Source organism: Lissotriton helveticus, chromosome 1_1, assembly GCF_964261635.1.
Source record: "Lissotriton helveticus chromosome 1_1, aLisHel1.1, whole genome shotgun sequence".
Taxonomy (NCBI): domain Eukaryota; kingdom Metazoa; phylum Chordata; class Amphibia; order Caudata; family Salamandridae; genus Lissotriton; species Lissotriton helveticus.
The window spans coordinates 718,104,602-718,128,300 of NC_136057.1; positions in this window are offsets into that span (position 1 = coordinate 718,104,602).

Consider the following 23,699-nt stretch of genomic DNA (forward strand, 5'->3'; position numbering starts at 1 on the left):
GCATATGGAGACACCGGAAAAAATCAACACTGAGGGCCCGATTCCGATGTCGTTCAGAAGGCCTCCAAATCGCATTTGGCTTTACTGGATCTGATTCGTAGCCCTTGTTTAGGATCAATTCATACACAGGTCCGAACGACCAAGTAAGATGCGAAATTCGCTTATGCGCTGCCCAAATCATTTCTGGGACCCGAACCTGTCCGTACGACTCGTACGTAGATGAAGCGTGGTGCGCAAAGGAACCGGATTCGACCGAGCAAGTACTATGCATGATCCGGACAGCCAATTCGCCTCGGTCTCAGCGAGACAAAACAGATGTCGGAAGCCTACTTAGGGGGGCCGTACCAGGCCCCCCTACACTTGGGGCCCTTTGAATCTGTCACAAGGGGTGCCCATGAGTTCCCCAGATCCAAGCATGCACAGTGTGGCGGTCACCATGGGGTGCCTGCCACAGGGTGTATGCTTTTCACCACCCACTCCTATTTTTGCTATGGGAGCCTATATGTTAAAACATACAAATAAACTATATGTTATTAAAAATGTACACTATGGGCCCAATTACGATCTCGCTAGTAAATCCCTTTGTACAACTTGGATCCGTAGGGCTTTACGAATGATTTGTGCAACTGGAGTCCAAACGAGCAAGTACGATGCATTCTTATGCTTACGGACTCAGTTCACTCGGACTCTAATTGAACTCTATAGGAGCCTGTACACTGTACGCCTGCACAGGCACCCATAGCAAAAAGGGGTGAGTGGGGACAAGCATACAACCTGTGGCGGGTACCCCATGGTGCACTCCACACTGTGCATGCATGGGAAGGGGGGACCCATGGGTACCCTCACGTGTCTGAATCGGAGCACTCCAGGTGATGGTGGGCCTGCTACAAAAGAATGATTCTGGCAGCTTTTTTGATTCGGACATACTGAAGAGTGAAGGCTCTCTGAATCGTGCATCATACTTACTCGCTCGGAAACAGAGTCCATAGAGCTGTAGGAAGCATCTGTGCAAGAGTCATATGGACTGGTTCGGGTTGGGAGACTATTCGCTCAACATGTATGTGTATTTTGCATCGTACTTGGACGATCGAACCAGTGTACGAATCAGTCGGGAAAAAGGACTACAAATGAGTTCCGTTAAAGCCAAATAAGACTTGTAGGACTTCTGAAGGGGATCGGAATTGACCCCTATATGTAATAATGTAATGAATATTTACATTATACATATATGCTAAAAAAAATCATAAAAACGAATGTATAACTACATCCTATACTTGTACAAATGTACATCACTACTATATAAAGAACAAAAGTGTTTAATGCTGAGTATACAAAAATATTATATATAAATGTATAAATATCTACAAAATATGTAATATGTCAAAAATAAGAAATGTATTTTATTTTCTGGGTTTAACAATATATATAAAAAATATTGTAAGTAAAATAAAATACGTATTCTTTCTTTTCTTGAGTGTTTGAATGAAAATAAAAACAAATAAAATATGAACTTGCTTCTGTTTTTAATTTATATTGGTTTAATTCTTGTATATCTAATAACATATTTATGTTACATTAATGTACTTTAAAAACTGTTTTATTGTAATAAATATATCATTAGGCTTACTCCAAAATATAATATTCATTTTTAACTATTGACTATATTAATTCAGGGAATGTGCTGCACACTAAACATATATAATTTACTATTCCCACTCCAAACAACATTAGCTCAGGAAAGGTGCTGGGAACTAAACATATATAATTTACTATTCCCACTCCAATTTAAATTAATTCAGGTAAGGTGCTGGACAACAAACATATATAATGTCCTATTGCGACTCCAAACAATATTAACTCAGGGAGGGTGCTGGACACTAAACATATAATTTTATATTCCCACTCCAATTTAAATTAACTCAGAGAAGGTGCTGGACACTAAACATATATAATTTACTATTCCCATTCCAAACAATATTAACCCAGGGAAGATGTTGGACACTAAAGTTATATAATTTACTATTCCCATTCCAAACTGTATTAACTCAGGGAAGGTGTTAGTCACTAAACATATATAATTTACTATTCCCACTCCAATTTAAATTAACTCGGGGAAGCTGCTGGACACTAAACATAATTAATTTACTATTCCCACTCCAATTTAAATTAACTCAGGGAAGGTGGTGAACACAAAATATACATAATTTACTATTCCCGCTCCAATGTATATTAACTCAGGGAAGGTGCTGTTCACTAAACATATATAATTTACTATTCCCACTCCAAACAATATTAACTCAGGGAAGGTGCTGGACACTAAGCATATATATGTACTATTCCCACGCCAATTTAAATTAACTCATCCCACTCCTAATTTTTGTTTTCACATTTAACAATTAATATGACATTTACAAACATATACCATAAGAAAAAAAAGATATATTTTCATATACAATATTTTAGAAATCAATATTTATGACAAAAATATTTTAAACAACACAGTAAATTGATATTATTAACATCAATATTTTAAACAACAATATTTTTAACCATCGATTCTTACAATTCGATATTATGGCTTAACGATATTAATTGTTCGATATTGTGTCTACTTACCGTCTCAGATAGGATCAAGATTACACTTCTCCAAGAGGTAGTCCACCAAGATATTCTCCTACAAGTCTTGTTTGTTCAATTATTTCAGAAGAATATTCAGAATGCACTTTGATCGCCTTCTGAAAAGAAGTTTGATTCGAAGACTTCCTTACATTAACTCCATTGATAAGGCAACTGAGATGAAGAAATGTATTAAAATGTCACAAATAGTGATGGCTGTTATTCTTCTCACGGAGTAGGAATTACAATAAATAACCTGGACACATTATGAGCCAACTCTCATTTATTTAAAGACCTCTTCCTTAAGGTTTCTGTGGAACCACCAAATGCAAAGACATTTGTTGAAAAAATATTTAGTGAACGCGGCAGTGCCCCAGTCGAATGAAAAGGTTTTGGAGTAAAAAGTTGTTAATGGGATTGGTGAAACTATTTGTATTAATTAATCCTCTATCCGCTATTAAGACAAAATTATTTCCTGGAACTAGGTGTAGTTTTCAGTCGCAGTCATGAGCTAATTGAAATATAAGACTATCTCCGTAATTCATGTACACAGAGGTGAAGCATTTAATTGTCCACATAAACATGAAGCTTTTCGATTTTCGTTTCATTATAATGTACTGAGAACTATGACTAGATGTGTATTTCTCATATCCACATATAGGTGTCAGGAGGGGTAATATTTTTTGTTCACAGATGCTAATGTCCCTCACTATTTATCCCTGAGTGGAAAAATCTCAGTTAGACCTCAGTACTAACTATGAGTTGTAAACACACTGCTAATCCCATTGTTGAAACACCATTAAAACTTACATTACAAATTTGAGAGTGAAAACTCAGGGAAAACATAAAGGGGCCTTTTACGATGGCTGGCAGACTTTGTCCACCCGCCACCTTAACGGAATAAGGGACCGACGGCCAGAGGTGCGACAATCCCACCAGGCGCATTAGGATGCGCCGCAACACTGGCGGGCGCATTCCTGCCTTCAACATTGCAGCGGGCGGTGCTGTAAACAGCAACCACCGCAATGCTGAAATCCCTTGTTGTGCATTGCCATGCACAACTTGACAGGCACCGTGCTGCCACCTTGTGCATGCTATATGTAACAGGGTTAGACCCAAAATAGTCACTGGGACCTGGGTAATTATTGTTATGAACAGAGGGGTCCCGGACTGAGGAAAGTGATTTATATACAGTGAAAAGACATACAATAGAAATTTTTGAATTTTTGAAAAAGACAAACCAATGAGGTTACGATGTTTTAATTCACAAAGTACCCAAACAAACCGCTTAATTGTTTATGCAGTGTTTTAGAAAATTATCTACACTTCATAAAAGTATTGGTGCCCACATGGGTAAGGGGGGGGAAGTGTTGTGAGGGATTTTAGTGAACAAAAGTGGAATGCATAAACAACAATCAATTACACATCATTGATCAATAGTTTAAATTACATTCTAGACTGGTCTCCCTAATTCGGAGCCATATATACGATGGATAAGTCACAATTTTATTTACAATAACAATATCTCCTCATTAGGCTGTGCGAATCCTGATTACCATAGGAGTAATAACAAGGGAAAAGTCTACGTTTCGACAAGGCGTAGGGTAATTGGCCCTTACAAAACGGGTCTTCATCAGGACAGGGGAGCAGTGGGCGAGCCTCCTTGGGAGTGGAGACTTCCTGGTTACGAGAGCTGCTTTCACTGACTGCCTCGAGACCACGCTTCTGCATAATTGTGTTTGACAAGATACGATCTGCTGACACCAATCCCGACAGTAAAATCGGGACCTGAGTATTTTTCGGGAGGCGATATCGATCCAACCTGATGGCAACTTTATCGATAATTTTCTAAAAAACTGCATAAACCATTAAGCGGTTTGTTTGGGTACTTTGTGAATTAAAACATCGTAACCTCATTGGTTTGTCTTTTTCAAAAATTCAAACATTTCTATTGTATGTCTTTTCACTGTATATAAATCACTTTCTTCAGTCCGAGCCACTTTGTGCATGGCAATGATGGGGGGTACCACAGGTACCCCCCAGTGCAGCCACCCACCCCCCATGCCCCAGGGGCCTGCAATGGTCGCCATGGTTATTTCCAGCATGCCTTTCCATAGCGGAGTCACCACCATGGAAAGGCATTCCACTGCAGTCATCGTAATATGGATGGCGGGGCCTGCATGGCCCCGCCACCTTATTGCGGGGGTGAAACAGGGACATCTGGCAGGCGGATCGCCACCGCCGCCCCGGCGGTGGAGATCCACCCGCAATCCTAATAGGCTCCAAAATGTTTTTTCCAGATCGATTTCCATTGGTTTCTAATTTTTTGGAGGCGGGTGGGGAGGAATCATGACTCACTCACTACAATTAAATCACAGGGAACCCACTGGGAGGTATGATACTGGTCTTAAATCTAAACATTTGGGTCCTACTGGGGTGTATGATACCTGTCCTAGCCCTCTTCACAATTGGAAATCCAGAGCCCAGTTTCAGTTTTTACACTCTGATTGGAGAGCTTCTTTTTGCTGTAAAGGTGGAATTTCGTACACTTGGGGGTCGATTCCGATCCGGTAAAATCCCCGTCCGTACGAATCGTATCCGGAGCCGTTTCCGTACGACTCGTACGGACGCCGTACGACCGGACGATTCCGATCCCGATCGGCCGACCCGGGCGCGATTCGTACGGGACACGTCGATTCGTACGGAAAAGCGCACGATCACCTACACACCGTACGGCGCGTACCCCCCATGATTGCAGGGGTACGCGCCGTACCCCTGCGATCATGCGGGGTACGTGCCGTACACCCAGCGTACATGGGGTACGTGCCGTACACCCACCGTACATGGGGTACGGTGCGTACCCCATGTACGCTGGGTGTACGGCACGTACCCCGCATGATCGCAGGGGTACGGCGCGTACCCCTGCGATCATGGGGGGTACGTCCCGTACCTGGGGGGGGCCGTTCCGTACCTGTTTCGGCGAGAACTCTGCGTTTACGACTGTTTTCAGCTCCCGTAGGAAAAGGGTCGTACGGTGCGTACCCGACACGAATCGTACTTGCTGGGTCGTAAAAACCAGCCGCGAACCGTAGTGATGTCACGTACAGCGGGTTCCGAGTGAGACTCGTACGGAGATTTGAGTCGTACGGAGTCCTGTACGACTCGTACGGAGTTCGACTCCTGGTACGAATCGTATTTCGTCGTACGTACGGGACGTTTACGGGTACGATTCGTACGGGGTAAAAACGCTCCATACGACAATTCGGAGCGCATTTTACCAGATCGGAATCGACCCCTTGATTTCTATACAATAGAGGCAAACAAGGGTTCCCTGACCATGGCTCACTTATAGGCCATAGGTTGTCTATAGGCCGTTGAAGTCCTATGTGGGTGTGTTGTTTGACTCATTATTACATTGGCCCCAGGAGCTCTTCAAAGAATTGTTCCAGGTCATTCTATTAGCCATAGTACATCTCTAGGGCTGTAACTAATAATCTGCCTGGTCATTTATGTCAAACTATAGATGTTTGGTCTGAAGACTCACATTACTGATCTATTGTCACAAAGCATCTTCATTTAAAGAAAGATGTTCCCTGACGGTTGTTTTTATACTGCAATGTGCAGTGAAGCCATCTGGATTGGTGGCTCAATAGGCAGGCTTTATCTTTCCCATTCACAAGGGAGTGACATATTGCTGCCACTTTCCTGACAACTGGAGGTAATGTGACAAAAAACAAAACTGGATCATCGCCTGGCGTAACTGTCTAAAGTACTGTTGAATGAGCATGTGGACGAAACCTATGATCTCCAGCTACCTTGGAGATCTATAGGGTGTTGTTTGTGGACAGCACTAGCCTGTCACCTTCTATATGCAGAATCTGCTTGTGCCTGCTACTGTTAGATTCGAAGGACTAGATGTAGCTGCTGTTACTCATTAACTAATAAATCAGAAATGCATGTGTGACATGGAAATGCAAAATGTCATGTTGATGGATTAGTGAATGCAAGATGTTGTCTTAAATTGCTTTAATGTGTCATAATATGCAACAAGATATTACCTTCTTGTTCATCTTCAGTGGCAGTCATTACGGGTGTTATCACTTCCCACCCCCTTTTCCAAAGCATGAATAGTGTCAGGCTGAAGAAAGGTCAGCTTGACAGAGACTCATCATGTCAGAGTAGCCATCCAGGTGCTTTACATGTGCTAATGTGCAGGTACCTGGCAGCCTGAGCCAAGATTTAACAAGCTGAAGATATCAGTGCGCTGAGGGCAATGACCTCACCAGCCCTGCTAATCCCTGTGAGATCATCAAGCCTCACTCACCCCAGCTCACTCTGTGACGAGTTAGAGAAGGTGTTACTCTCACTGGCTGACCCACAACATGGATAACCAAAGAGAGGAGGCAGTGAAGAGTGGAAGTGTGTACAAGTGTGCTTACACCACTACTCCTCCAGATTACTATCTAGCAAACTCCATCTTAAATAAAAGTTCATATAGTCCTTAGTTTGTAATATATTACCCTCAGGTTGCCCTTATGGAGCATCTCTACGCTATCAACTTGTCGTCCTCATTATTGGATGGTAAAGGAGTAGACACCTGCCCCAACGATTCTTTGCGTCCTATGGTTGGCGACCATCCACAAGTGAATTATACCTCAATATGTCTTTAGTATTGGGGACAGGTATGATCACTCCTCTTGAGGAAATACACCAGGATTAGATGTATCATGTGGGGCCCATCACGCATTCCTTTGATTCAAATAAAAGGACCAGTTCCTGAAGTAAATCCTCTACTGTGGTCCCTCCCTCTTCATATGGTGCTGCCATGTTTCTACTATTAGACTTGTGGGACCAAGTAGAACCCCCCCCCCAAAAGAGGCAGTCAGTCATCCTGTAATTCTAGTAGAGTTTTTGGACTCTTGTCGACATGTCCCTGCAGAGTGCTAGCCACAAGATCTCCTACCCTGATTAAGTCATGCACTTCAATCCCAGGCAATTGGACACCAGTGACAGCGAGAGATTGGGTGAGGACATTGCCACTATTACCTACTTCCTTGTTTGCACTCCTCACCAGAAACACTCTGCTTTTCAGCATCCACAAGCACACACAAGTAAGGTAACTGTTGAGCATGCCAAAGATTTAAGGGGGGTTAGGGTAAAGAGGAGGAGAGCTGGGGTTATGAAGGAGAATCATAAACGGTGACTGTGCCATTTGCTCTTGCAAATGTATTTTGAAGTTAAAAATAACATACACAAATATCAGGAGTTGCTATTGCCGGCATATCCTCAAAATCATTTGCAATATATGAATAATTATGAATAGCTTCGTGAACACCAACAGGTCATATTAGGTCAGGTTAAATCACAGTGTCTTGCTTATAATCGTGGCTGTGCATTCTTTGAGGAATAGGCCCCTCGGAGGTGGTGTGGACCTGAACTGAGATAGGTTGTAATCAGGCTCCGACCTAGCCTACTTTACCTTCCTAGCACGACCCACTTACTGCAACTGAAGTGCACGGATGGCAGTGTCTCAACACCTCTTTAGCTTTTGGTGTTTACAGCACATCTGTGCTTGAGGTTCTGAGAAGCACATTTAAAGATTATGTCATAAGAAGCTGCTGGAACAAAGCTTCGAGGTCTCCTGCAGGGATGGCAGGTAAAAGCATTTGGATTCTAGCCCAAGGTAAAGCATTTCCCCCTTGCCATTACAGGCCACTTCGTGTCTCCATACAGGATTCCAAACTGGTTTGACATTTGAAGGAGCACAATGAAGCAGCACTTACGAAAACTTGTGTGACAATAGCAATATCCTTACCTCTCATCTCAAAAGCAGGTTGTCTGGTTTCATTTACAAGCCGGTTTAGTTGTATGCTAATGAAGAATTATTGTCACTCATATAGTTCAATATATACTAGTGGCTCTGGATCAGTCTTGAATCGATGGCTTTCTTTTTTATCTCATTTCCATGCTTCTTACTTAATGAATGTGCTTCATACTCTGGTTATTCCTAATCTGGAGCCTGTCTTATGTATCGATTTCTGACTGAGTGACTTGTGTCATTCTACTACTTGCATACAGAAACTATTTTTTTCCTAGCAGTCTATCGAAATGCAAGTGTTTTCTTGCTGTCTCTCTCTCTTTCTCTCCCCCTCATGTGCTAATCCTTCCATGTATTCATTCACTGCGATTTTTGTATTGTCTGTTCGCTCTCACCACCACCAGACGTTAAAACAGGCCAGTACTGTCCGCTATTGAGTACGGGCACTTCTTTCTTTGGAGAGGAACAGTACCGGCATTTCTCAAGAGTGACATAATACGTTTAGTTGAAGAGTACCGGCACTTTTCAGAAACAAGCAGGTACTCTGGTGCAGGGTAGCTGCACTTCAATTTTTCTATTTTAAGCACTGCTCACAACTATTCTATTGCATCTCCTGCCAGCCCACCTTTCCGACTGCTCTCACCTCAAAGCGTGTGGATTTAGGCCCTCCATCTGCCATCCTCTCCCCTTCACATTTTGTAATATATGTTTTATTTTAGTACACTCCAGTTGCAGTTTGTTTGCGTGCCGCTCCTTTTATTATGGAAACATTCACTCACATTCTATAATATTTCGTGTTAAGCTCCAAAATAAGTTTCCACTATCTTTGGAACTGAAAACAATTTTTATTTTTTTATTTTAAATAGCTGGTGCGTTGTGCTGTATGATCGCTCAGTGATGACCCATGTGCGCATATGCATTACTTTGGCCTGCCATAGTGTCGTGGTGGATGAATGTTCATACGTTGTGACACATGCACAAACACATCACTGGTCTTTTTTCCTGCCGATGTTGTTCAGCATTAGCATCCAAAAATGTGTTTTCCCTATGCAGAACAGCATTGGCAAAATAACAGATGCATCTGCAGATGCGGGCGTGATTATGGGTTTCAGGACCTTCATTGTTCATAAAAGGAAAGATTGATCAGAATTTCCAGAGCTATCGGCCATTGTTTTTCCGTTGTTTCCCGCTTCCTTTTCCTAAATTGCTAAATTAGGAAATCTGTCTCACTTTTTCATATGGAAGCAAGGATGATTTGGGGGCCACCTGACCAAGGGGAGGTGGTAAAGTCTAGAGGACTGAATGGGGATTTGGGATATCTTTGGGCTACCCTGTAGCCCAACATATATAGGGTCTGCCATTTTGGGAACCAGCAACCATTTTATCGTGGTGGCATGGTGGCTGGTTTCCCTGACAGGAGTTTGGGGTTAGATGGTTGCCGTCCCCTCAGTAGTGTAAACACATTTACCGATGGAAGCAGCAGACAAAGTGATGCAGGCTATATGTGTGCTCGAAGAGGCCGGACGCCTCAACCTCCTGCAGGGCGAGGCCCGACCCACCATGGCCGCCCGTGGTGTTGCGGTAGCAGTACTGGCGTGTGCGTGTCAGTGCAGGTTCCAGCCCAGCGTGACTCCATCAATGAGTAGAAGTGGCCGCTCTGGGTTAGGAGAGCGGCCCAGTTATGCAGAGGCACATTGCACGGTCCCGGCTCCAGGGCTGGGACCGGTAGCTCCTGTGGCTACGCCAAGGGGGGTGAGGGTCAAGAGCTAAGGAAGATGGTGAGCGAAGGCGGGGTCTTCCAGGCTAGCCCGGATGCCTCGGAGGTTACACAATATGTTCAGCAGGGCAAGGCCACACAGAGAGTGCAGGTAGCCTTGTGGAGAGAAAAAAGGAGTGGGCTATCGCTGACATGCGGGTGGCCTCGCATTGGAGGAGAGGGAGGGTGGGGCTGCTAGGGGGACTGCATGGGAAATGAAGGGAGCCGTGCAGGTCACGGGGGAGGGGGGGTTGGAGAAGAGATAAGGGACCTGAGGAGGAGCTACATACACGAGCAGTCTTTCACTGCAGTGGATTTCAGGTAGGTGTACCAACAACTGATCTCAGAGAGTACAGAGGCGGAAGTGGGTGAGCAACAGGTAGGGTGTCAGGTACTGGGCTATCAGGACTGGCAACAGGTAGACTAGGATAAGGAAGCATGGCTGCGAGAAGCCCCGGTGGGGTCAACGCTGGGGAAGGGTATACGGTAGGGGCTTTATAGAGCTCAGGGGGGCACATGGAGGAGCACAGTGGGCAAAACGAGATGCTACAGGGCAAGCCTCTCCCAAAAAATGCTTTAGAGGGCCTAATGTGGAGAGATAGGAGGGGTAGAGCAAGGGGTTGGTGGGGCAGGAGAATGACGGCCCAGGTTGGGTAACGCTGCCAGCGTATGGTCTGTTAAGCTAGAACAAAAGTATACTGGGGAGGAAGGGGGACCAGAACCAGGGAAGCGGGGCAAGGGAGTTGGAGACAGGGAATTCCGGCCAGGCGGCTGTGTTCACACAGCGCCCCATCCGATTGGTGGATAAGAGACAGGGTGGAAGAACCCGAAGTTTGGAGGGTTCTGGTTACAAGCACACCTGATCACTGTTTTTTGTTTCAGGTTGGCTCTGAGGTTTGGGGGCAAGACTTGGGAGAGCTGGGTACGGCTCGACAGCCCCGAGGACAAGGGACATGGCTGCACTGCGTGGCTAGCTGGAATATAGCATTGGACTGTGACTACAGGGCCAGGAATGGGTACGTCACGTCCCCGGCTGTGCAATAGGCGGAGGGAATCTGGGCATACACCAGGATGGATTACGGGACTATGCGTCCTGCTTCGGTGAGATCATGGAAAGGGAAAAGTATGCCCCCCCCCTCCCGAAAGGTTTACAGGTGACATTTCTGATATGGAATGTGCTTATGTATAGGTGCAGTTTTCAAACGATGGGCATGGGCAAGTGGGTGGCCCCGTGTGTGAAGCCACTGCTCGATTATGATGAAGAGAGCTTGGAAGGGGGAGAGCTGCAGGAGGACAGCGAACCTGGGGAGGAAGTGATGCAGTCAAGAAGGAGGATGTGGGGGGTTTTGATAATCCATCTGCTCCTAGTATCTTGCAGGACACAAGGGCTCAGACACAAGTGGCTGGAAAAGAACAGAATCTGCAGCAGTAGATCTTGGCGAAGCAGCGGGCCCCCGGGCTGGTACCAACCTTGGCATCAGGTATGAAACTGAAACAGAAGGTGCACACTGCTAGTTGGGTCAGAAAAGGAACAAATGCAGGGAACATCAACATGGAGGGAAGCCCGCAGGACATGCGTGTTGGTGGGGATTTGGTCTACAGAGCATATAGGCAGTGGGGAGGCCCACTCATGAATAGTATCTGTGTGAGTTGCAACTGGGGAAGCTCATGATAGTGGGATGGACCGCTTATTGAAGGGACGCTACATGTTTGACACTGAGGTTGATACGGAGGACTTTCCGGTGTGCACTGACAAAGACGAAGCAGAAAGAGGGATCCAGAAAAAGAAGACATAGGCTTGATGGGGGTAGAAAACGTGGTGACTGATGGGATGTCAGAGGGTGGTGTAGAGACGGTGACAGCGAGCGATGCAACATCGAGCACATGTGACAAAATTAGAGAGCAAAGAAGTGAAATTCAAGAAATTGCCATACATGGGCATTCAAAACCTTTGGGGGCTCTTCTTATGCAGTTGATCAAAGAGAAGATTTGGAAGGGAGAATATGTTGAGATGTTGAAACTCCTTCATAGTGAGCTGAGGTCAAACGAGAGATCGAAGGAGAAGCAGTTACCATTATCCAAGCAGCAGAGGGTGCAGATGACAATTGAGAATTTGACGGATCCTTTCCTCATTTATGCAAGCATTTATTGCAAAAAGTTCACAGAGAGGTCACTTTCTGTATTCAAATACATAGATGTTATTAGAATAGCGCAGTTGAATTACGGGGGCTCTGCTTGGGCCCAATATGAATGGGAGTTCAGGGCAAGGTTAGCAGTGGACTCAGAAGCACAATGGGAGGAGTGGGACATGGATCTGTGGCAGCACACGATGGGTCCAGTGAAGTTTGGCAAAGCCATTTTTACGGCTAGCGGTCTGACCATTGTACACAAGCCCTGTCAAGGGTGCCCCACTTGGGTGGGGCAAACTGAGGGTGACTACAAAAAACCTGTCTAACCAGTGTGGGGCATGCGGGACTACAACCAGGGCTTGTGCACCCAGGAATTGTGCAAGTTTCGACACAAATGCTCAAAATTTGCAGGCCAACACCCATTGGTTGCCTGCTTCAGAGCATGGGAAAACAGCCCTGCCTCAGGGTACAGGCAGCAGTACAGGGCATCTGGGGGTCCCTGTGGGTCAGGTCAAGCTCTGCAGAATGTGCAGGCACGGTGTTTTGGGGCAGAAAAGGGGACACAAATAGCTGGCGGTAAGGTCTTATATGCCCATTAAACTGGAAAGACTACCTTTCTGGCTGTCACAGAATGACAAGTCTGACGATGCTGAGTTACTGTTGCGAGGCCCAAGGGTGTGCCGTTGGACTTTCAATTTGAAATCTGCATTGCAGCATGCACAGGTGGTGAGGGAAAAGTTACACAAGGAAATTCAGGAAGGGAGAATGGAAGGTCCTTTTGATGACTGGCTTATGGAGCCACATTGGGGTGGTACTGAAGAAAGAATTGGGTCAGTATCACCTGATCCATCACTTCTTATGGTCGGAAGTCCAGTCTGTGAATGATTTTATTCCAACGGAAAAAGTCTCAGTAACCTACTCTTCAGTGGATGTGGCCCTGGCCTTGGTGGAGAAGGTGGGAGTGGTGGCACTGATGGCTCAGAGCGACATTAAGTCTGCCTATCAACTGCTGCCGGTACACACTGCTTTCAGTTGTAAAAGCAACAGGTGACGGACAGAATGCAGAACAATGTCATACATTCACCCCAGTACAGAGATCTGGGCCTAAATCCATCTTTTTTTGCTCACCATGCCATTCCAGTTTGAACCCAGCCATATGCAAATCAGTCTTGACCTTGTGCCCCATGGGAACATTCGAGCCCGAACGGCCAAGCCAGGTCCTCCCTGGACTGGAAACAAACATCCAAGGACCGGTTTTGGCCTTTCAGTCCTCATTAGCCTGGATAGCTTGATTCTAGAGGCATGGAGAGCACAGTACTCACGTCTGAGCATACCCGTTCCACTCGGGGTGACAAATGCAGGACGGGTATGCTCAGACCTGAGTCCCGTGCTCTCCACGCCACTGGAGCCAAGCTATCCTGTCTGATGACGGCTGATAGCCAGAAACCAGTCCTAGAATGCTTGATTCCGGTCCAGGGAAGACATGGCTTGGCATTTCGGGCTGGACTGTTCCCATGAGGCACAGGGTCAAGGCTGATTTGTATATGGACATGTCTGAACTGGGGTGGCTTGGTGAGCAAAAAAACGATGGATTTAGGCCCAGATCTCTATACTGGGGTGAATGTATGACATTGTTCTGCATTCTGTCCATCAACTGTTGTTTTTGCATTTGTCACCCCGAGTGGGACGGGTATGCTCAGACGTGAGTCCCGTGCTCTCCACGCCACTGGAGTCAAGCTATCTTGGCTGATGACGGCTGATGGCCAGAAACCGGTCCTAGGATGCTTGATTCTGGTCCAGGGAAGACATGGCTTGACAGTTCGGTCTGGACTGTTCCCATGAGGCACAGGGTCAAGGCTGATTTGCATATGGCCATGTCTGAACTGGGGTGGTTTGGTGAGCAAAAAAACGATGGATTTAGGCCCAGATCTCTGTACTGGGGTGAATGTATGACATTGTTCTGCATTCTGTCCAACAACTGTTGTTTTTGCATGCGACTTTCAGTGTAGGCATACATTTTGAGGGCCAGTGGTTCATGGACAAGACACTTACCATGGGATATAAATGGTTTTATTATTAATATTATTATTATTATTATGTTCCATTTCCTGCGCATTGTTTGAGCGCTCATTTCTTCAGTTGTTCATTTGTTACACAAGACAGGAAGAAATGACGTACAACGTAGATGACTTCCTTTTTTAAGGGTAGGGGTTCCGGAGACTGCCAGCGGTTGCTGGATAACCTTTAGGATCTGATGTCTGATTGAGGTGTGCCCCTGGCCCCAGAGAAAATGATAGGCCCTAGAACAGTTATGTCTTTTTTGGGCATTAAGATCCATATAAAGGCAACGGAGGCCCAGCTTCCTGAGATGTGTGGCATGCTGGCCCTGTTAAGTACCATGCAGGAAAGCAGAAAGTGACAGTAAAGGAGGTGCAGGCATTGCTGGATCATCTGAGTTTTGCCTGTAGAGTGGTGAGGACTTTCTGTAACAGTTAGGATTGTCCATGTCAAGTCTCCCTTTACCTCATCATCATGCCAGGGTATCTGTCAAAGAGGATCTCAGGATGTGGAAGGCTTTCTTAGTCAACTTAGTCATGTTCACTTACTTAACTGACTTTGAACGGGAGGTACAGATATTTTCTGATGCGGTGGGAGGTTGCGACTTTGGCATTTATTGGCAAGGCCACCGGTGCACCTAGGAGTGGCCTGAATCATGGAGGGTGGGACAGCACAGCATCACATTATGGAATTCTTCCCTCTGGTAGTGGCAGTTTTGTTCTGGGGCAGTAGCTGGTGTACAGGAGAGTTTTTTTCCATGTTGATTATATAGCAGTAGTACAGGTGGTTAACAGGAAGTCCGCCAGAGAGCCCCATTGGTGGCAGCTACTGCGGATATTTGTATTGAAATGTTTGAGACTTGACATAACCTTTAGAACTCGACACGTCCCCAGTGTGGACAATAACATTGCTGATGCCTTGTCTCATTATCAGTGGGTGAGGCTCCATGGGCTAGCCTTGGAGGCAGATCGGGAGAAGACATGCATGCCACAGGAGCTGTGGTCCGCAGCAGAGAGAGGATGCTACAGCTGGCAGCAAATTCTTTATCCCTTTCTACCAGGCAAACTTACCTACAAGCCTGGGCGGAGTTCTTGGAAGGGAGTGCTAAGAAAATGCAGCAGGAATGGCGGAGATTGGAAGATGTAATACAATTCATGTTAGCTCTAATAGAAAGAGGCCTATCTAGGTTGACCATTGCGGGGAAGTTGGTGCGCATAGCATTCATGAGCAGGAAGGAGGACTTTAAAGAAATACATGGGCAAGATGTTATGGGGACATGCCCCCACCACCCGGGAACTTGGGAAGAGATTGGCAAGAGAATCTGGACCTGGGTGGAGGGTACACCAGCCTTTAACTTCGGAGATATTGGCAAACCTCACCCGCTCCCTTCAGATAGTCTACAGCAGACACCAGGAAGCAGTCTGTTTTCAACCATCATGGCCTGGATGTTTTTCAGGGCTTTCCAAGTTTTGGAACTGAAAAGGGAGTAAGGGACTGCTTTGGGATGATTTTCAAAGAGGATGGTGTACATGTGTGGCTGTATAAGTCCAAGGCAGACCAAAGGAGAAAGAGGAAAAGTGTGCTTTTGAGGTACTATCCGTCAGTGGAAATTTTTCTGCTCAGATGGGCGGAGACTTTGCGGAAAGGGGTTTAAATTTGGGGCAGGGTATTCAAACACAATGATGGTAAGCCGGTGTCTGCATTCCAGCTGCTGGCTGTTTTGCACTAGGCACTGGGGTCAGTGGGTCTGGATCCAAGCAAGTGTGGGACTCATTCTTTTAGGATTGGGTAGTGACAGAAGCAAGTAGGTGGGGTTGGGCTACTAGGGCTATCATGAAGAGGGGTAGATGGTCTTCAGGCTGGTTTCGGAGGTAAATCAGGGGGAAAGACAACGGGGGTGATTAAGGTATGGGTTGTCAACTTTGTTTCTTTTTCAAGTTCTGTTCCTGGGCCACAGTTTCTGGGGATAAAGATATGGATTGTAGGCCACACCTTCATGAAATGGGCTAATTGAACTCTATAGGAGCCAGTATACTGTACGCCTGCACAGCCACCCATAGAAAAAAGGGGTGAGTGGGGAAAAGCATACAACCTGTGGCGGGTACCCCATGGTGCACTCCACATTGTGCATGCATGGGAAGGGGGGACTCATTGGTACCCCCACGTGTCTGAATCGGAGTACTCCAGGTGATGGTGGGCCTTCTACAGGCCCCAAAAGAATGATTCTGGCAGCTTTTTTGATTCTGACGTACTGAATAGTGAAGGCTGTCCGAATGGTGCATCATACTTTCTTGCTCGGAAACAGAGTCCATAGAGCTGTAGGAAGCATTTGTGCAAGAGTCATATCGACTGGATCGGGTTGGGAGACGATTTGGTCAACGCGTACGTGAATTTTGCATCATACTTGTTCGATCGAACCAGTGTACGAATCAGTTGGGAAAAAGGGCTACAAATGGGTTCCGTTAAAGCCAAATCAGATTTGTAGGACTTCTGAGTGAGATCGGAATTGACCCCTATATGTAATAATGTAATGAATATTTACATTATACATATATGCTAAAACAAATCATAAAAACAAATGTATAACTACATCCTATGCTTGTAAAAAATGTACATCACTACTATATAAAGCACAAAAGTGTTCAATGCTGAGTATACAAAAATATTATATATAAATGTATAAATATCTACACAATATGTAATATGTCAAAAATAAAAAATGTATTTTATTTTCTGGGTTTAACAATATATATAATAAACATTGTTAGTAAAATAAAATACATATTATTTATTTTCTTGAGTGTTTGAATGAAAATAAAAACAAATAGAATATGAACATGCTTCTGTGTTTAATTTATATTGGTTTAATTCTTGTATATCTAATAACATATTTATGTTACATTAATGTACTTTAAAACTGTTTTATTGTAATAAATATATCATTAGGCTTACTCCAAAATATAATATTCATTTTTAACAATTCACATTATTGACTACATTAATTCAGGGAATGTGCTGCACACTAAACATATATAATTTACTATTCCCACTCCAAACAATATTAGCTCAGGAAAGGTGCTGGACAACAAACATATATGATGTACTATTCCGACTCCAAACAATATTAACTCAGGGAAGGTGCTGGACACAAACATATAATTTTATGTTCCCACTCCTAACTCTGTTAACTCAGTGAAGGTGCTGGACACTAAACATATATAACTTATTATTCCCACTCCAATTTAAATTAACTCAGGGAAGATGCTGGACACTAAACATATAAAATTTACTATTCCCATTCCAAACTATGTTAGCTCAGTGGAGTGCTGGACACTAAACATATATAACTTATTATTCTCATTCCAAACAATATTAACCCAGGGAAGGTGCTGGACACTAAAGTTATATAATTTACTATTCCCCTTCCAAACTGTATTAACTCAGGGAAGGTGCTGGACACGAAACATATATAATTTACTATTCCCACTCCAATTTAAATTAACTCAGGGAAGGTGCTGGACACTAAACATATATAATGTACTATTCCCACTCCAATTCCAATTAACTCAGGGAAGGTGGTGAACACAAAATATACATAATTTACTATTCCCGCTCCAATTTATATGAACTCAGGGAAGGTGCTGGACACTAAACATAAATAATTTACTATTCCCACTCCAACTTAAATTAACTCAGGGAAGGAGGTGAACACAAAATATAAATAATTTACTATTCCTGCTCCAATTTATATTAACTCAGGTAAGGTGCTGGACACTAAACATATATAATTTACTATTCCCACTCCAAACAATATTAACTCAGGGAAGGTGCTGGACACTAAACATATAATTTTATATTCCCACTCCTAACTATGTTAACTCAGTGAAGGTGCTGGACACTAAACATATATCACTTATTATTCCCACTCCAATTTAAATTAACTCAGGGAAGGTGCTGGACACTAAACATATATAATTTACTATTCCCATTCCAAACAATATTAACCCAGGGAAGGTGCTGGACACTAAAGTTATATAATTTACTATTCCCATTCCAAACTGTATTAACTCACGGAAGGTGCTGGGCACTAAACACATATAATTTACTATTCCCACACCAATGTATATTAACTCAGGGAAGGTGCTGGACACAAAACATGTATAATTTACTATTCCCACTCCAAACAACGTTAACTCAGGGAAGGTGCTGGACACTAAGCATATATAATGTACTATTCCCATGCCAATTTAAAATAACTCACCCCGCTCCGATTTTTTTTTTTTATATTTAACAAATAATATGACATTTACAAACATATATTATAAGAAAAAAAAGATACCTTTTCATATACGATATTTTAGAAATCAATATTTATGACAAAAATATTTTAAACACCACAGTAAATTGATATTATTAACATCGATATTTTAAACAACTGTTAACGCGGGATTTCTGGTCTATTATTATAGATCTAGATCCCAACTCAGGTCGACTAGACCGTTGGTACCTGTCATGGAGTAAAAGGCAATCCACTACTAGGTCAATCAGTTAAGGACTTACACCACTCTAAAGAACCACCTACTACGAATAAGTTTTAAAAGTTTATTATAAAGCCAAAGTTAACTGGAGATACAAACATCTCAAAATAAGGTTCAAAAGATATACCGGTATCAATACAAACATGAATTTTCTAAATGCTCCTAGTCGGCAGAAGAAGATCACCAAACCCAATTCAAATATCATCAGAGTTGCAAGAATAGACACAAGCTGTAGCTTGTAAGTCATTTACAGAAAGGAAAAATTCAGGTTAGACTGTCCCTACACTAGACTAAGTGACATCCCTACTTAGCAGAATCTTAACCTAAAAAGGTGTCAGCCGTGGTGACTTCCAAAGAAGATCACACACTTCCCTTAGTCTTCGTGATGAATCGATGTCCCGCAGTTAACCTATCTGCCTACCCATCCGCTCTCTTAGGTTCCTCAGATCATCTGCTCTAACTCCACCCAGGGGTGCTGTCCCTAATACAAAAATCACATTTACATTAGAAACGCCCCTTAGAGACGCCCCTCACGTGGTGTTGGTTCTGGTATTTTCATGCTGATACTCCTCTGGGCCCATCGTTAGCGTTGACCTTGCTTCTCAGGCTCTTCTCCGGCAGGACGGTACCCCCCAGGAAATTCCTGAAGCCTCCTCCAGGCCTGTGCCTGGCTCCCTGAACAAAAGTTTATTCATCACTCTCTTGATTAGAACCTCCTCGCACCTGCAAACAGACACTTGTACTGTGGGCATCAAATTCCGGCCTCCACCGTATCTTCTAAGTCGTAAGCCCTTCGAGGAGTCTCTGCAATTTATGCTTAACATGACCTTCCTTTAACTAGCACATGCAGATCTAAAGAAATGACTTTCTCTATTCAGACCTATTAGAATTACATGAAAGGGGCCTGTGCACTCTGTAAACCTTTAATTTCTTATTTTAACAGTATTCTAACTTATTACACACAATGGTTATATGAAACACTTCTATAAAACATATATTTCAGTTCTATGATCAATAATACTTTGAATTACAACAACATTAAAATCCATCTCATGTGAAAGTGTAACAGCATCTTTCGTTTCTCTGTGAACTGCCATGTGGCCTACACATTTCCACGTTTAGCAGAATTACATTCTCCTCTACAACAGCCACATAACATGGGATTTCAACATCATTCTAACATCTCTACACACTTCTACATTAGCTTTTCACACTGATATATGCATTCTATTTTAATTAAACACTCTTATGTATTTTCACTCTATAAATTCGACACTCTTATGTAATCTTTACTAAACTGATACAACGTACTTGTAAATATGGTGCACTTCTATATTTTTCTCCCAATTTGCGCTCTCTCAGTCCCCCCTTTGATGACTTTTAGTAGTCATCACCATCACAACACCATCCCTAAGGTATGAACTGAGTCAAACTGAACTAGTTGCAGTACTCCCTCGTTTCATCATCTCTAGAGCCCTCAGACTCCTGTACTGGTTATCCTGCATCGCAGCTAGTCTCCTCTCCTGCTCTCTCATGGATCTCTGCAACCTATTTGATCTATACCATTGGTACAGCCGCACCAATCCCCACAAGGTGATTATACAAACCACTATTATGATGATAGGTTTCAGTATGTACCAAATGAAACTCTTTCCTAGGTTGGCAAACCAACCTCCAACTTTACCCATTCCTTGACCTACCTTTTCCCACACATTTACCTGTGTCAAATCCTCAATCTCATGATGAATTTCAGTAATGTTCCGTATGTACTTTTCTAGAGGTTTTGAATTGTCTGGAATGTAAGTACAACATTCCTGAACCTTCAAAGCCTTACAGACTCCTCCCTCTTTGGCTAACAGAACGTCTAGAGCAAGTCGGTTCTGAAGAACCATTGCCCTTATCGATTGCATCTCTCCCTCCACCAGCATTAATGATCTAGCAGTACTGGCGTACAACCTATCTACAACTGTTGCCAATCTTCTAATTTTGACATCATTCAGTATTATCCCTAAAAGAGGAAACGCAGCACCAAATACGTCTCCTACTACCTCCTCATAGTGTACATCCCTTCTTCCTCTAGCTTAAGTTCCTCCCTCTATAGTTTCCAAATCCTTAGCATGGTATATTTTAGGGAAGACAATTGCCAAATAACATGATCCATACCAATTATCCGGTAGTTTCACATATGCATTTCTTCCACAAACAAAATATACATTTGGGATCACCTGCATCTCCTTCAAGAAGTCCTTGTTATAATATTCTAGTTGGAAAGCATGTTCACAACTTACTTCTCCCACAAACACATTCTCGTAATAGGTTTCACCCCTATGTATACACAGTTTGCCCTTTTTCCCTCGATCTAATGCTATTGGACCATTACTACCCTTTCTTTGGTGTGATCTTTCTTCCTCGGTCCAATCTGTTTTCCATTGGCCTGAAGCTTTTAAGATCTTCTGTCTCCTATACCGATCATCCACCTGCCCTATAAACTTTTTCTCAATTTCTGACACTTTACAAGTCAAATTATTTCTTCAGGCATGTGAAGTATCCAACGTTTTCCAAGGAATGAAAAATTTCTGTAATCTATCTTCACTTTTATAATAATCCCACTTGTTCAAGTGCTTGTAGTTTGGCACTTCTGGTAAAACAGCATCAAAATTTGAAAAATAATATTCAAAACCATCACGTTCATAAAATATGCTCAGCAACAAACTACATGTGATTCCATAAGTCAATGGAAGATGATGATATCTAATACCTTCGTCTACAGAGGCTGGCAATTTCATGCAAACATAACAATTCTTGGCTTCCATAGCATCAATATATTCATAAAGCAATTTAGCATATGCATTTGATTTGAAATTTCCCTGTGATTCATCCATATGTAACCTACGAGTCTCAGCTGCTAGTAAAGCTTTATCTTTCTCTGTATTGTTCCCCCTTTGACCAGCAGTAGTAGGTTTGTGTATCGATACAATTTTTGCTTCCTTTGTTGCCTTTTCTTCATTTTCATGTCCCACTACGTATGATATAGTAACTACTAAAACTATAAGAAAAATCACTCCCCCTAAAAGTGTGCCTACTATGCATTTTGTCCTGCGGTTCGGGTTGCCAGCCTCCATGTTCTCAAGACAGTGTAGTTCTGATTTTCTTTCACAACACAAAGTCTCTTTTCTTTGCTTCTTCAGCCTTTCCGAACCACACCTGGAAGCTGATAATCCCTTCTGCAAGATCAGTCTTTAAGTTCTAGAGCAATAGACAACCCTAGCCCTTCTCCGTCCACTAAATGGAAGTCCCTAAGTTTCTTCTTCTTCCACTTGGCGCTAGGTTATCTCTCAATCTGTTTATTTACAAAGTCTTTAGCAATCTGGAATTATACGCGTTCCGGCAGCTCTGATCACGTATTCCAATATTTCCAAACGAAGAATGATCTCCTCATGTGTTGGGCTCATTGAACAAGAAGTCGGAAATTCTAGTCTGTTTAAAACCATGTCTCTTATCCTGCTCATTAGGGGAGGATTGGGGATAGTGAATGTCAGCAACCCTTCGACCTCCACTCCTGGTATCAACAACACTATTTCCAATGTTATGATTGGGTCAGTACTGATCAGTAGCACTTCCCTCACCCTCCCGGATCTCCGTGCACAGGACATCTGCAGCTAGGTAGGTCCACTCAGGAGTAGCGTATCTTCTGCAAGGCACTCGCACTCTCCTCGATCTTCTCGGACCTTCCTGCTCCTGTCTTTGTGCACCTTCGTCCAAATCCGAGCCTTCAGATATAGGAGCAAGAGTTCTCTATGGAGTTGACTTTAAGCTCGGCCTCTGCTTCCTTTCAGCCCAACTAGCTTCTCCACGCCTTGTTCTCCTATTTATTGTCCTCACACTCGGTTCTTGATCACTCTGGTACCAATCTGTGTCTGAGCCGTATTCACAGCAACTTTCTCCTTCAGTGGCAACTTCAGTTTCACTGCCGTCTTGTCTTTCTTCTTCTGGATCTGTAGCACTCCCAACTTCTTCCGACACCCCCACAGCTTGACTGATCCCCTCTAATGGTTCGCCGTCCACAGCTGGATTTTCATCTGTGAGAGGAGCTGTTTCTTCTAAGGGTGCTGGAACTCTTCGAGTATGGGAAGCATGTATCCAGTTTGGCAGCCCTCCACACTTTACAGCAGTATTCGTTGTCAGGATTATTTGGTAGGGCCCCTTCCAACGCACGTCTAGGCAGTTCTTCCGGACGTGCTTCTTCACCAGAATCCAATCACCAGGGCACAAATCGTGACATAGGTCTCTGGAAGATGGAACTTCAGCAGCCTGCACCTGAAGAGACACAGAATGAATGGCGTCAGACAGTCCCTTGCAGTAATCCAGGATCAGGTCATCTGTAATATTCAACAAAGCTGTAGTTGGAACAGACGGAAGTCTCATTGCCCTCCCCATCAACACCTCATGTGGAGAGAGACCTGTCCTCCTGTCTGGTGTACTACGCATACTCATGAGTACCAAGGGCAGAGCATCAGGCCAGCTTAAGGACGTCGATGAACATACTTTGGCTATTCTGGACTTCAGAGTCCCATTTATCTGCTCCACGATACCTGAAGCTTCTGGTCGATAGCTACAGTGCAACTTCTGATCAATGTTCAATGCAGAGCAAAGCATCTTCACAACTTCACTGTTGAAATGAGTTCCCCTATCTGATTCCAGGGAGGTCGGCACCCCGAAGCGCGGGATCAACTCTCTAAGCAACAACTTTGCTACTGTGAGTGTATCGCACCTGCGTGTAGGGT